The sequence below is a fragment of the Patella vulgata genome, chromosome 9 (genome assembly GCF_932274485.2).
Source record: "Patella vulgata chromosome 9, xgPatVulg1.2, whole genome shotgun sequence".
NCBI classification, from domain to species: Eukaryota; Metazoa; Mollusca; class Gastropoda; family Patellidae; genus Patella; species Patella vulgata.
Genome location: NC_065887.2, coordinates 45,894,168 through 45,908,425, shown reverse-complemented (window position 1 = coordinate 45,908,425; position 14,258 = coordinate 45,894,168). Strand labels below are relative to the sequence as shown.

General features: G+C 35.5%; 1 long non-coding RNA gene across 1 annotated transcript in view; it reads right to left on the bottom strand.

Annotated features, from left to right (window-relative positions):
- The window catches only part of LOC126832558 (uncharacterized), a 75,755-nt gene extending 62,631 nt beyond the window's left edge, over window positions 1–13,124 (bottom strand). The window contains exons 1-3 of the long non-coding RNA XR_008789304.1: window positions 12,975–13,124; window positions 12,210–12,277; window positions 9,762–9,823 (exon numbers count right to left, since the gene is read on the bottom strand). This is a non-coding gene — a long non-coding RNA (uncharacterized LOC126832558). The remainder of the gene's footprint in view (window positions 1–9,761; window positions 9,824–12,209; window positions 12,278–12,974) is intronic.
- Window positions 13,125–14,258: the final 1,134 nt, after the last annotated feature.

Genomic DNA, 14,258 nt, shown 5'->3' with positions numbered 1-14,258 from the left:
TAGCTTGTTCTCTATCAAGCTCTTACAAAATGTGGGTGTATCCTGCCTGGCAGCCGCAGATCTTGGCTCTTTTCGATATTCGTGCAAACAGATTATTTAAATAGACTTGAACCACAATGTGGACTCTCTGGAGCCCAGAATTTTGATCCGATTTTGATGAAACTTGAAATACATGTTTATAACCCAAAGATCTTGGTTCCTTTTCTATATTTGCGCATATCGAATCGTAAATTCCTGAATTATGGCCCTTGATTGTACGAAAAATCGCGTTAGAGGTCACAATTATTATCCGATTTAAAAAAAAATACGTGTGAATATATCACCGTAATGATGGTTGAGTTCGTGTAAATATGTGGTATATCAAGGTTGTAGACCCTCTAGAGGCCACCATTTTTATATGCCCACATTTTCAGGTCACAATTCTTATCAGATTTTGACGAAACATGAAATATAGGTTTATCTCCAAAAGATCTCGGTTCCTTTCGATATTGGCATGTATTGGATCGAAACTTCATGGATTATGGCCCCTGTTTGTACGAAAAATCACGTTTTTAGCTTGTGGACACTATAGAGGTCACAATTTTTATCCGATTTTGTTTAAACTTGAAATGTAAGTTTATAACAAAAAGATCTCGGTTCCTTTCGATATTCGCGCATATCGGAATGTAACTTCCTGAATTATGGCCCCTGATTGTACGAAAAATCGCGTTTTTAGCTTGTGGACCCTATAGAGGTCATAATTTTTATCCGATTTAAAAAAAACCTATTATTATATCACCGTTACACCCTAAGGACGGCTGAGTTCGAATTTCGTGAAAATCGACTGAAAACTGACAGACAAAATGGCCGCCGTTCGTTCTCAAATAGCGTAAAAATATGGTATATCAAGGTTGTGGACCCTATAGAGGTCACAATTTTTATCCGATTTTGTTGAAACTTGAAATGTAAGTTTATAACACAAAGATCTCAGTTCCTTTCGATATATGCACATATCGAATTGTAATTTCCTGAATTATGGCCCTTGATTGTAGGAAAAATCACTTTTTTTTTTAGCTTGTTCTCTATCCATCTCTCGAAAATGTGAGCGTATCCTGCTTGGCAGCCGCTGGTTTTACCATTTTGATGCAACCTTAAATTTATGCTTATATCACAAAGGTCTTGGTTCCTTTCGATATTCGCGCATATCGGATCTTATCTTCCTGAATTATGGCCCTTGATCGCATGAAAAATTGCGTTTTAAGCTTGTGGTCCCTCCAGAGTTAACAATTTTTATCCAATTTAAAAAAACGTTTGAATATACAGTAGACTCCGCATATAACGGACGCGCATACAACGGACAATCGCTTATAACGATTTTTGTAATAGAAATTTCTTATTTTCAAAGTCGTTTATAGCGGACAATCGTTTATAACGGACGAATAAGCAGAACAAAATGATGATATTACTGATTTTCTTCGTGTTTCTGGTGGATTCAAGCAGATATGCATTACAGACTTTTTCAAATAAGTTCTTTTATTTTGAACATCCATAATATTTGAATACATACTGTACATGACTTTTATGTACATGTATGTTCTGTAGATTCTGCATATGATAAATGTTGTTATTTCATGGGATGGTGTTACCTTCTGGTCGCTATTTCAGGGTCGGTCTGATAGCAGATTTTTTGCATAATGGGACACCGTTTATAACGGACGATTTCTTCCGGTCCCAAGGTGTCCGTTATATGCGAAGTCTACTGTATCACCGTTACACCCTATGATAGTTGAGTTCGAATTTCATGAAAATCGGACCAAAACTGCCGGACAAAATGGCTGCCCCTTGTACGCAAATAGTGTAAATATCTGGTATATCAAGGTTGTGGACCTCCTAGAGGTCACAATTTTGATCCAATTTGATGAAACTTGAAAAGCATGTTTATAATCTAAAGATCTTGATTACTTTCTATATTCGCGCATATTGGATCATAACTTCCTAAATTATGGCCCTTGATTGTACAAAATATTGTACAATGTTGATCCGATTTTGATGAAACTTGAAATACATGTTTATAACCAAAAGATCTTGGTTCCTATCGATATTCGCACATATCAGATCGTAACTTCCTGTCCTGAATTCTGGCCCCTGATTGTATGAAAAATTGCGTTTTTAGATTGTGGTCCCTCTAGGGGTCACAATTATTATCTGATTTAAAAATACGTTTGAATATATCACCGTTACACCGTAATGATGGTTGAGTTCGAATTTCGTGAAAATCCGGCCAAAACTGCTGGACAAAATGGCCGCCCCTCTTATACAAATAGTGTAAACATCTGGTATATCAAGGTTGTGTGGACCATCTAGAGGTCACAATGTTGATCCGATTTTGATGAAACTTGAAATTTTTTTTTGTTTTTTTTTGTTTAAACAATATTTTATTTCATTAGTGTGTCACAGATATATCTAACATACTATATATGGATACAATAACAAGCATTGCTGCTTATGTAAAATCGCTTCCATAAACAATGATCATTGAAAAGATAGACGTCTGGATATAAGGTGAAGGTAAAGATCCCTTGGAAAGAACATACAATACACATACAAGTAGATTATAACGGTAGATATTTAATAAGACGATGTCGATGCCAAGGCCCAAAATTTGTTCGCCAAGTTTTATGAGGTCACCTGCTTTCGGGGGGGGGGGGGGGGGGGCGGAAATAATCTAGGCAGTTTTAAAGCTTTTAGTTAGTTTGATAAAGTCATGTACGATTTCAACGATGAAGGAATTGTCCTCCAAAGATATAGCAGTGTTTCCAGAAAGTAATGTTTGTATATTTTTATATTTATTTATTGTTATTTTTCGCTGAGAGTTGTATAGTGGACAGTGTAAGAAAAAATGTTCGCAATCTTCGACACCTTGGTCACATAAACAAGAGGGATTTTCCGATATATGCATCAGACACTTGTGAAGGTTTAAGTCGATCTTTGAATTTCGAAGTTTACAGTGTATTATCTGTAGATGCCTTTCGCCTATATAGTAGTGTACAGTGTATTATCTGTAGATGCCTTTCGCCTATATAGTAGTTTACAGTGTATTATCTGTAGATGCCTTTCGCCTATATAGTAGTGTACAGTGTATTATCTGTAGATGCCTTTCGCCTATATAGTAGTGTATTATCTGTAGATGCCTTTCGCCTATATAGTAGTGTACAGTGTATTATCTGTAGATGCCTTTCGCCTATATAGTAGTGTACAGTGTATTATCTGTAGATGCCTGTCGCCTATATAGTAGTGTACAGTGTATTATCTGTAGATGCCTGTCGCCTATATAGTAGTGTATTATCTGTAGATGCCTGTCGCCTATATAGTAGTGTACAGTGTATTATCTATAGATGCCTGTCGCCTATATAGTAGTGTACAGTGTATTATCTGTAGATGCCTGTCGCCTATATAGTAGTGGGCATTAGTTTACAGTGTATTATCTGTAGATGCCTGTCGCCTATATAGTAGTGTACAGTGTATTATCTGTAGATGCCTGTCGCCTTTTTAGTAGTGTACAGTGTATTATCTGTAGATGCCTGTCGCCTATATAGTAGTGTACAGTGTATTATCTGTAGATGCCTTTCACCTATATAGTAGTGTACAGTGTATTATCTGTAGATGCCTGTCGCCTATATAGTAGTGTACAGTGTATTATCTGTAGATGCCTTTCGCCTATATAGTTGTGGGCATTAGTTTTGAATAAGTGCAAGCTTGATTTTAATTTAGTTTTGAATTCAGAAATAGTTTTGGAATTTTTTGTTGGATGACTTAGATCATTCCACTGTTTAACAGAAGATGGAAAGAAAGAATTCTGGTACAGTAATGTTCTACAGTTTATTTGCTTAATTTGGTTTGAGTTTAGAAGACGGTAGGGATGGTCAGCGGATACAAGAGGTGGTACTATATCAGTTAGATATTTAGGAACTAGTCCATTTAAAATTTTGTAGAAAAGTATCATTTTATGTTGATAGCGTCTTAATTGAAACTGGCAGATTCCAGTTTCCGTATAGAGTATATTATGAGAGGTACCACGTGGAAGACCGGTTATAGTACGCAATTCGTCGAGTTGAAGTTTTTCAAGTTGCGTAGATGATAGATCTATCTTTAGAACAATTATTCCATACACAATCTGCATAATCGAAAATTGGAAGAATGAATGACTTATATATAGTTTCTAGCGTTTTTCGTTTTAGACGGTATTTAAAACTTCGCAGATAATTTATCAGTTTGCTTATTTTGGACGTAAGGTAATCTACATGCACATCCCACTTACACGACTTACTGAAAAGAAGGCCCAAATGTTTATGACTTACTTTATCGTTTATATCTGAGTTGTTTAGCGATAATTTAAAGATTGAGGGCGATAATTTTCTTGAAAAAGTTAAACTTACAGTTTTTGATGGGTTAAAATCCACTTTCCATTTAACTGACCATTGAAATATTTTTTCAATATCTCTATTTAAAATGTCTTGTGCATCTTTAGGGTTATTATTAAAAAAAGAGAAGTGTCGTCACCGAACAAGCGTATATTAGATCCAATGTCATTTACGATATCGTTTATGTAAATAAGAAATAGTAATGGACCTTAAATTAAACCCTCGGGGTACCCCAGAAGCAATATTACGAAAAGAGGAACTCTGACCACCAATTAGCACCTTCTGTTTTCGATTCGATAAATAATTTTCGATTAATTTTAAAGTATTATTTCTAATACCTACTGAGTTTAGTTTATGCAATAGGCCCTCGTGCCAAACACGATCAAACACTTTACTTAAATCAAAGAAGATTGATTTGACTTCATGTCCATTGTCAATGGCTCTACATATATAATCATACATCTCGATCAATTGGTGAACGGAAGAATTATTTGGTTGAAAGCCCGACTGTAAAGGGGTTATAAGGTTGTGGCGTAGAGTGAAAATAAAAATATGTTTGTAAACGATTTTTTCAAATACCGGGTGACACAAAAAAAACGTCCATCACCTAAACTTGGTCGATGAAGAGGGGTCGTCAGGGACCTCCAGTGGTTCCAGCAGGATGGTGCCACCCCCCACACCTCAAACGAATCATTGGCATGGCTACAGCAGCGTTTCCCTGACCGACTGATCAGCCGCATGTGTGACCCGGAGTGGTCGCCGCATTCACCGGATTTGAACGCCCCAGATTTTTATCTGTGGGGATACCTTAAGGACAGGGTGTATGGCAAAAACCCCCAGATTATCCCTGATCTGAAGGCAGCAATCACAGCAGCAATAAAAGCGATCCCAAGGGAAGAATGTGGGAGGGTCATCGAGAACTTTGCCCGCCGGATCCAAATGTGCTTGCAGCACCGGGGAGCTCATTTAGAGCACATTTTTTGAGCGCCAGTTAAACAAAGAGTTTTTGTGGTACGGACTTGAAACTTTGGAGATGTCTGCTACATAGACTTAACCTAATGTAGCTGAATTTTTGTGTTAATCTAAATAAAATTTTGGAAGTTATTCGATTTTTATTGATGAACGTTTTTTTTTGTGTCACCCTGACCCTCACATCAATTTGGTATGCTGAAACTTTCGAAATATTTTTTACCCCGTTCAAATTCCCATAAAGGTTTGTTCCAAGTTTAGAAAAATGGAAAATTGTGAAGTTTGACATGTAGCATTTACAGACCTACAGGCATAAAATAATGGGCCTATAAAAGAACAAAATAATGTTTAATATGGGAGTGCAAAATAACAACCTATATAATGTGTATTAATTTAACATAAGATATTATGATTATAATAAAGAAAAATTATATGTCGATGATATTGTCCCAAGAGTAATATCAGCGAAATACAAATATAAATTAAAACATCTTATGTGTCAAATATAACATCACCCCCCCCCCCCCCACACACACACACAAAATTTTATTGGTGTGTCCAAGTTTGAAATAATTGTTATTTGACCTCATTTAAAATCCCATCAAGTTTTATGTTCCATGTTTAGAAAGTGAAAAATAGAATTTTAACCCTTGGCCTGAAAATATGGGCGCATAAAAACTAAATAATGTTTCCAAAATGTATAATAATTAATATCATAAGATTATTATTATTACAGCATATTTAAAATATGGAAAAGTAACCTCTCCACCCCTCCCCACTCCGTTTCACACACAAAAAAATAAACAAAACAAAAAATCACGTTGATTTGTCGAAAGCTTCGAAAAAATTGTAATTTTGAAATGGTTATTTCTAATGGTGTATTGAGTTACCTACGACAAACACAATAATACACATTATATGTGAATATTGAAAAAACATAAAATATTCTGTCAGAAAAGCCTATAGTCTTTAAAGATATTATTCTAAGGTAATTATTTGAGTAATATAAGAGAATTATAGACGTAAATGTCAATACAAATATGAAAAGGTAACATCTTTTTCCCAAAAAATCCCGTTGCTCGGTCGAAAGTTTGGAAAGAATTTTAGTTTGACCTCATTAAGAATCACGTAAAGTTTTATGTCCCAAGTATAGATAATGAAAAATTTTGAATGTTACCCAAAATTAAACATCTGATCTTTGTAGGCGTTTATGACACCAGTGGTCTGTGTTGAGAGCCGGCTACCCAACCCTAACTCTCATTTAGGAAGGGGGAGGTAGGATTTTCCCAAGTGCTCTGATCAACTGGAAGTGTTTACTCACTACTGACCTTACATTGTAAATAAACATAATCATGCATATAATATAAATAAACAATAATAACAGTAGACAACTTCAATAGAACAAGCCAACAGTGAGGCTGATGTCCCCCGCCGAAATTGCAAAATAAATAGATGACACATATTAATTAATCGCACATTTATTTTTTTCACTAAGTTTCATCACTCTCTATCAGATAGAATCAAGATTATCTTGTCCCAAACCATCGACAAATGAAATCGATTAGCTCTGCTTAGCTTCAGCTCGAAATGTTAATTATTGAACTCAGTCAAGACATTCACCTAATGAACATCTACATATACATCAAGTTTAAACATTCACCTAATAGACACCTATGCCAAGTTTGAACATTCTACCTCAATTAGAAGGAGAGTTATTGTGTTCCAAAGTTTCTACCAATCAAATTGCTTATCACTCTGCTTACCCTCAGCAAAAAATGTTCATTATCGAACTTAGTTAAGGTATTCATATAATAAATCTATACACCAAGTTTCATCAATCTCACTTAATTAGAACTAAAGTTATCGTGTCCCAAAGCATCAACCAATCAAATTGCTTATCTCTGCTTACCCTAAGCGGAAAATGCTCATCTTCAAACTCCATCAAGGCATTGACCTAATCAACACATACACCAAGTTTGAACATTCTAGCTCAATTAGGAAGAGAGTTATCGTGCCCCAAAGTATCAACCAATCAAATTGCTTATCTCTGCTTACCCTAAGCGGAAAATGCTCATCTTCGAACTCCATCAAGGCATTGACCTAATAAACACATACACCAAGTTTGAACATTCTAGCTCAATTAAAAGTTATCGTGTCCCAAAGCATCAACCAATCAAATTGCTTATCTCTGCTTACCCTAAGCGGAAAATGCTCATCTTCGAACTCCATCAAGGCATTGACCTAATCAACACATACACCAAGTTTGAACATTCTAGCCCAATTAGGAAGAGTGTTATCGTGTCCCAAAGCATCAACCAATCAAATTGCTTATCTCTGCTTACCCTAAGCGGAAAATGCTCATCTTCGAACTCCATCAAGGCATTGACCTAATAAACACATACACCAAGTTTGAACATTCTAGCTCAATTAGGAAGAGAGTTATTGTGTCCCAAAAAGTGTGACGGACAGACAGACGGACAGACAGACGGACAGACAGACGGACGAACCCATTTTAATAGTCCCCTGCTTTCTTCGAAAGGCGGGGGACAAAAATACTAGTTTGGCAATAACAAGCTTATTTAAATAAATTGATGGCAATAACAAGCTTATTTAAATAAATTGATGGCAATAACAAGCTTATTTAGATAAATGATGACCGTTGGTGATGTATAACAATAGTTAAATCCAAAATGGCAAACGAACCCCATCAATATTTGAATAAAAATGTTACAGTAAAGAAACACCGACTAACAAGTCTTGGGACACACGTTTACATAGAGAAGTGATTTGATAGACTTTTAGTTAGGATATAGGTTTAAACTACATGATGAAACAACCCCAAACGTTATGTTCTAGAGAAACGAAGCGAACTGCCAAGAACTGTAAACTACCTATCAGTCTTCAAAGATAACTGGCCCCGCCGATGACCAATGAATGGGGTGTGCACACCAGAATCGACGGAAAACGTCATAGAAGCGAGACTGAAGTCTCTAACATATTTCATCCAGAATCCTATTAGATTAACAATGGAATAACCTTTGAGTTCTGGTCAGTCTGTAAAATTGTGCGTTGATCACAATTCCCAAAGAACGGAAGTCCTAAATAGGACTGAATGTACATGTGTACATGTTCTTACGAAGTAATGGTAAGTCTGCAGCCTACAACCATTAACACCAAGAAGCTGTCTCGCCATCAGGCTGCAAGGAAACCCGAATCTTTATTTATGTTGTGTATGTAGACTATTTGGGGGATATAGAAGAAACTGTTTGGACAGAAGAAGGTGTTTATTTTGTGTATGTATGAAGAAACTGTCTGTCCCATCTGACCGTCGGTGAGTTTTCTGGCCCCAGAAATCTTCAACTATCGAAACATTTAATTTATTGTATACCCAGAGAGGTGAAAATTCTCAAGATATCCAAACCTTGGCCGTCGCCTATCAGAATAAAAATAAAATTCTAAGCATGCCCCAGAGTTCAGTGGTAGGACTCAATGTTCAGGAATGCCATGGTCTTAACCACATAATAATAATAATAATAATAATAATAGTCTTTACACTAAAATAGTAAATGGAAGCCGCGATGGCTCAGTGAGTAAGACGTTGGTTAACCAATGTCATATTCACACAAGAGGCAGGAACATTCTTTGTATATTCCTGGATATTCTAAGTGCATTCTGAGTGTATTCCAAATATTCGGGGCCATTCAAGAATTATCGAAAGGCATTCGAAAAGTATTCTAAACGCATTCTAAATATTCTTACAGCATCCAAGCAGCATTCGGAAACTTTCTGATAGCATTCGAAGGAGAATCGTGCCAGAATGTTCTGAATGCGAATCGAAAGCATCGATTGCTGTCGGAATATATTCGTGTTACATTTGAAGTACATTCAAACAATATGGCAGGCGCAATTGTATCCGCATCAGTGGTATTAAAGAAACTGCAGATGAAATTGTTGAAAATGAAGCCTTGGCTGTATTAAGGAAGATAATACCAAACATTTCAACACATGACATTGAAAATAGCCACCGTGTTGGAAAAGCCCACAAGGCACAACCTAAACGTATTATAGTAAGACTATCTAGCTACAAGACCAAGGTTGCTATAATGAGGGGCAAAAAGGTTGTAAACGGGGTAAAAAATGATATATTCATTAATGAAGATCTAACAAGGTACAGAGCTTTTGTTTTCAACATAGCACGGAGATCTTACAAGGCAAATCACATCAACTCTTGTTGGACCAGAGATGGTAAAATCTTTATTCGAATCAGAAAACCCGATGGTTCTGATGGACAAACTAAACGAATATTCAGTGTAACTGAGATTCCTGGTTATAAACCAACTCCAGAGGAACTTCTTCAGTTTAACATATCAAATGGTATTACCACTGACCCACCTGAAGATATGGCTCAATAAACTTCCACAACAGTAACTGTACCAGTGTCTTTACAAATTTTCCTACAAAATAGATTATTTCATATATAAATCATCCTTAAAATAAATAAAACAAGCCAACAGTGAGGCTGATGTCCCCCGCCGAAATAGGAAAATAATTAGAGGACACATATAAATTTATCACAAATTATCTTTTACAAAGTATTGAACAATCAAACAGTATATCTTTACTTATAGTCTAACAATCAAAGTAGGAGAGTTATTGTTTTCCAAAGTCTCGACCAATCAAATTGCGTATCGCTCTGCTTACCCTGAGCAGAAAATGCTCATTATCAAACTTAGTCAAGGTATTACTGTAATGAAACTATACACCAAGTTTCATCAATCTCACTTAATTAGAACTAAAGTTATCGTGTCCCAAAGCATCAACCAATCAAATTGCTTATCTCTGCTTACCCTAAGCGGAAAATGCTCATCTTCGAACTCCATCAAGGCATTGACCTAATCAACACATACACCAAGTTTGAACATTCTAGCTCAATTAGGAAGAGAGTTATCGTGCCCCAAAGTATCAACCAATCAAATTGCTTATCTCTGCTTACCCTAAGCGGAAAATGCTCATCTTCGAACTCCATCAAGGCATTGACCTAATAAACACATACACCAAGTTTGAACATTCTAGCTCAATTAAAAGTTATCGTGTCCCAAAGCATCAACCAATCAAATTGCTTATCTCTGCTTGGACCTAAGCGGAAAATGCTCATCTTCGAACTCCATCAAGGCATTGACCTAATCAACACATACACCAAGTTTGAACATTCTAGCCCAATTAGGAAGAGAGTTATCGTGTCCCAAAGCATCAACCAATCAAATTGCTTATCTCTGCTTACCCTAAGCGGAAAATGCTCATCTTCGAACTCCATCAAGGCATTGACCTAATAAACACATACACCAAGTTTGAACATTCTAGCTCAATTAGGAAGAGAGTTATTGTGTCCCAAAAAGTGTGACGGACAGACAGACGGACGGACAGACAGACAGACAGACAGACAGACGGACGAACCCATTTTAATAGTCCCCTGCTTTCTTCGAAAGGCGGGGGACAAAAATAAATAAAAATACTAATATCCAATTAAGGCTGTCTAACAAATTGCAAATGTAAATCAAAATAAATCATAAACATCTTGAAACTAAAAAATGCCCTGACCATGAAAAGCCCAAAATAGGTTAATGAATGAAACACTGCATAAACTAGGTGTCTTCTATCTAATGTCTAAAGCCCCATGGTGCCTTAGACTGAATTCTACTTCGCATAGCTAAAACAAGTCCATGCAAGATAGCCCTATTTTGATGATACATAGTCATAAAACCCTTAACCTACTAACTGTTGCAAATGCACATAAGTTTTAGGAAATCTAATAGTTTAAGCTGTTGTACATGAAACAGCTCAGAATAATCCTGTCTAACAAGTTTATAGAAAACAGCCTCTAATAATTATAGAATTTATTGCATATGTATATCAACCTTGAAATCTTAAAAGCTCAAGCTTTGACTAGTACCCACTACTTATCTATGTGCAAATTGCTGAAGGAAAATGTATCATATATGTCACCACAAAATAATGTTTCCATTTTATTTAGAGGAGCTAAACTTGTTTGACATGTATTATTATTACAATGAAGTATAGCCTTTGACCAACAATGTTAGGCCAGCAGGAAATAAATGACAATGTCTTAACAATGATAAACAGGTTTTTCAAAACCACCATTCTAGCCAATGCTTAAAATAATTGTAACACAGGTCAAAGAGTATCTAGCCCTACAAAAATAAAATTGCAATGTGTTTCTATCTGTATTTAATCTTTCACCTTCGGCCAGATAAAACCGCAGCGATTAAGAGATGCTGACATCTTCAGCCTATTAAATAAAATGCAAATTAAGCCTCATACTATAATCTCCATGCACAGCGCCCTAAATCAGCGATTGACCAGTACTATTATATTAACAAGCCAGAAATGCCAAAATTGTCTTTGACATCTGGTCAAAGGTAGAAATGTGCTTTTACATTACCCTTGACTCCCCACAACATCAATTTGAAATAAGTCTTTGCAAGACAATCGAACTTTGTTGTCACAAATCAACCCCTAATCATACAAACTGTTGAATATGTAGATTAAGTTAGAAATTTGAACTGTTTAAATACCAGTAAATAATGTATTATACAGACTAAAGGAACTAAAGTTCTTTGACTTGGGTGACAATGAAGTAGATATTAGTGTATTGTTGTTAGATGAATAGGGAATATTCTCTGTGCAGCCTGTCATACAACCAACAAACAAACCAATATCTGAAATCAAATGTTACAAAAGGATCTTACTTCTCACCCAGTTCGAAGGATTTTTAGCCCTCACAAATACATATGCTATGTAATTTGTAAATGTGTCTCCTACCTGTACTTTAGACTTCCTTCCTCCACTGATAAATCCATAGGGACTAAAGATGCATTAACATTTTCAACCTACAAAATAAAATCCAAATTCAAGTTAAAGTTATAACATAATTAAGGCCTTTCGAAATCATTCTTATTACACCCTACTAAGAAATAAATCTTAATGACTGTCAGTCTCTATGGATCGATCTGCCAACAGTTTATTAGAATACTAGTTTATTTTTTTTTATTTTTGCTCATATTTTATATTGTTCATATTGCTATCAAACTTAAAATGGGCAAAATTCCTGTTTTATCACATATTAACTACAGTATGCTAATCCTTACATTGAAACTGAGAGTTTATTCTAAAGTTCATTTTAGTATGAAAATGTTCATCTTAAAAAGAACAGTATAATCCAATATTACACACCTAATTCTCCCACCCTACACACATATACATACATATATATATATATATACCAAAAGGCTCACAACAATTGGCCTATGTCACGCTGGTCCTAAATTCATTTATATAAATACAAATTTATAAATTTAAATTGCCGATAGACGGCATTTTCACCCAAAATAATAAGATCTATTCCTACGTTTTTCTCATTCATCATAATCCTATACTCATAGGCTATTCTGTTTCCAAGGTAAGTACTATTAAAGTAGGCCATTGAACATGAAATAACAAGAGGTAAGTAAAATATGCACACATGAAAGAGCTATAACTCCATCTGTTATACACAAAACATTAGATTAGAAACAGTTATTTACTCACTCCAGAACAGTAAACCATGTCCCCTTTCAAACAATGTTGACCCAGATTAACCACGTGGGTGGCATACTGCCAATTTCATGCGGGATACTGATCAAGTAGACTTGTTTATCCAGACGCATAACCATCTTCCGTAAGACTTCTCACTCAACAATGTAGAAACCTGAACCATTCACCCTTTCTATTCGCAGCCATGTATATATACCCGTACATGTACATATGTTGTATTGTTTTACACCTTTATTTACGACTTGTATTTACGTTTATTCGATCTTATCAATTATATATTTAAACATATTAGTTTGATACATAAAGTACTTTCCGAACTGAAGAAAACTGTCAATTCCCTATATAACATACCCTTGGAAACAACTGCATTTACGACAAGCAACCAATACCACGTACGTCTAAACAAACACCTGCAATACTGTCAAATCTCAGGACTATCTTTTGAAGACCCATCATCCGAATCACTATATAAGCATAAGTTGAATAATTTTCCTAATAGGAAGCTTACACATGTAACACTTAGTGCAAATGCTTTGCTCTCAATTACCCTTATAATATATACGTTGTTACTATTGTCAGGAGACATCGAACTAAATCCAGGACCCGCCTCATTAATACATAATCAACTTTCAATTGTTCATCTGAATGTAAGGAGTTTCAAAAACAAAATTGACTTAATAGCTGTAGAACTAAGACATTTTGACATCATAACAATTAGTGAAACGTGGCTCGATAGAAACACCACATCTGAATCAATTTCGTTACCTTCTTACTACCCACATATTAGGAAAGACAGAAATAATCATGGGGGAGGACTTATTATTTACGTTCGTAATTCCATATCGTTCAAACGCAGGGCTGATCTAGAAAACAGTGAAATAGAGTCTATATGGATAGAAGCAAATTGTAACAACCACAAATTTTTACTTGGCAATTATTATAGACCACCCTCATCAACTTCTAGTACAAACCAACAAATATTTAACTCTCTTCAAAACGCTATAACCGACCCCTTGGACAAATGCATAATTTTAGGTGACTTCAATATTGATATGTTAAAAAAATCTAAAAGTTTTATTCACGATGCTATAAATATATTCGACCTTACCCAGCTGATAAATAAACCTACCCATTATTCCAGCAAAAACCACACTTCTTTAATAGACTTGATATTAACCAGCTCTACATTACGAACAACTGAAAATGGTGTACTTGACAACTTCTGTAGTGACCACTGTCCGGTATATTGCAAACTGGCATTTAACGTACAAAAACAAC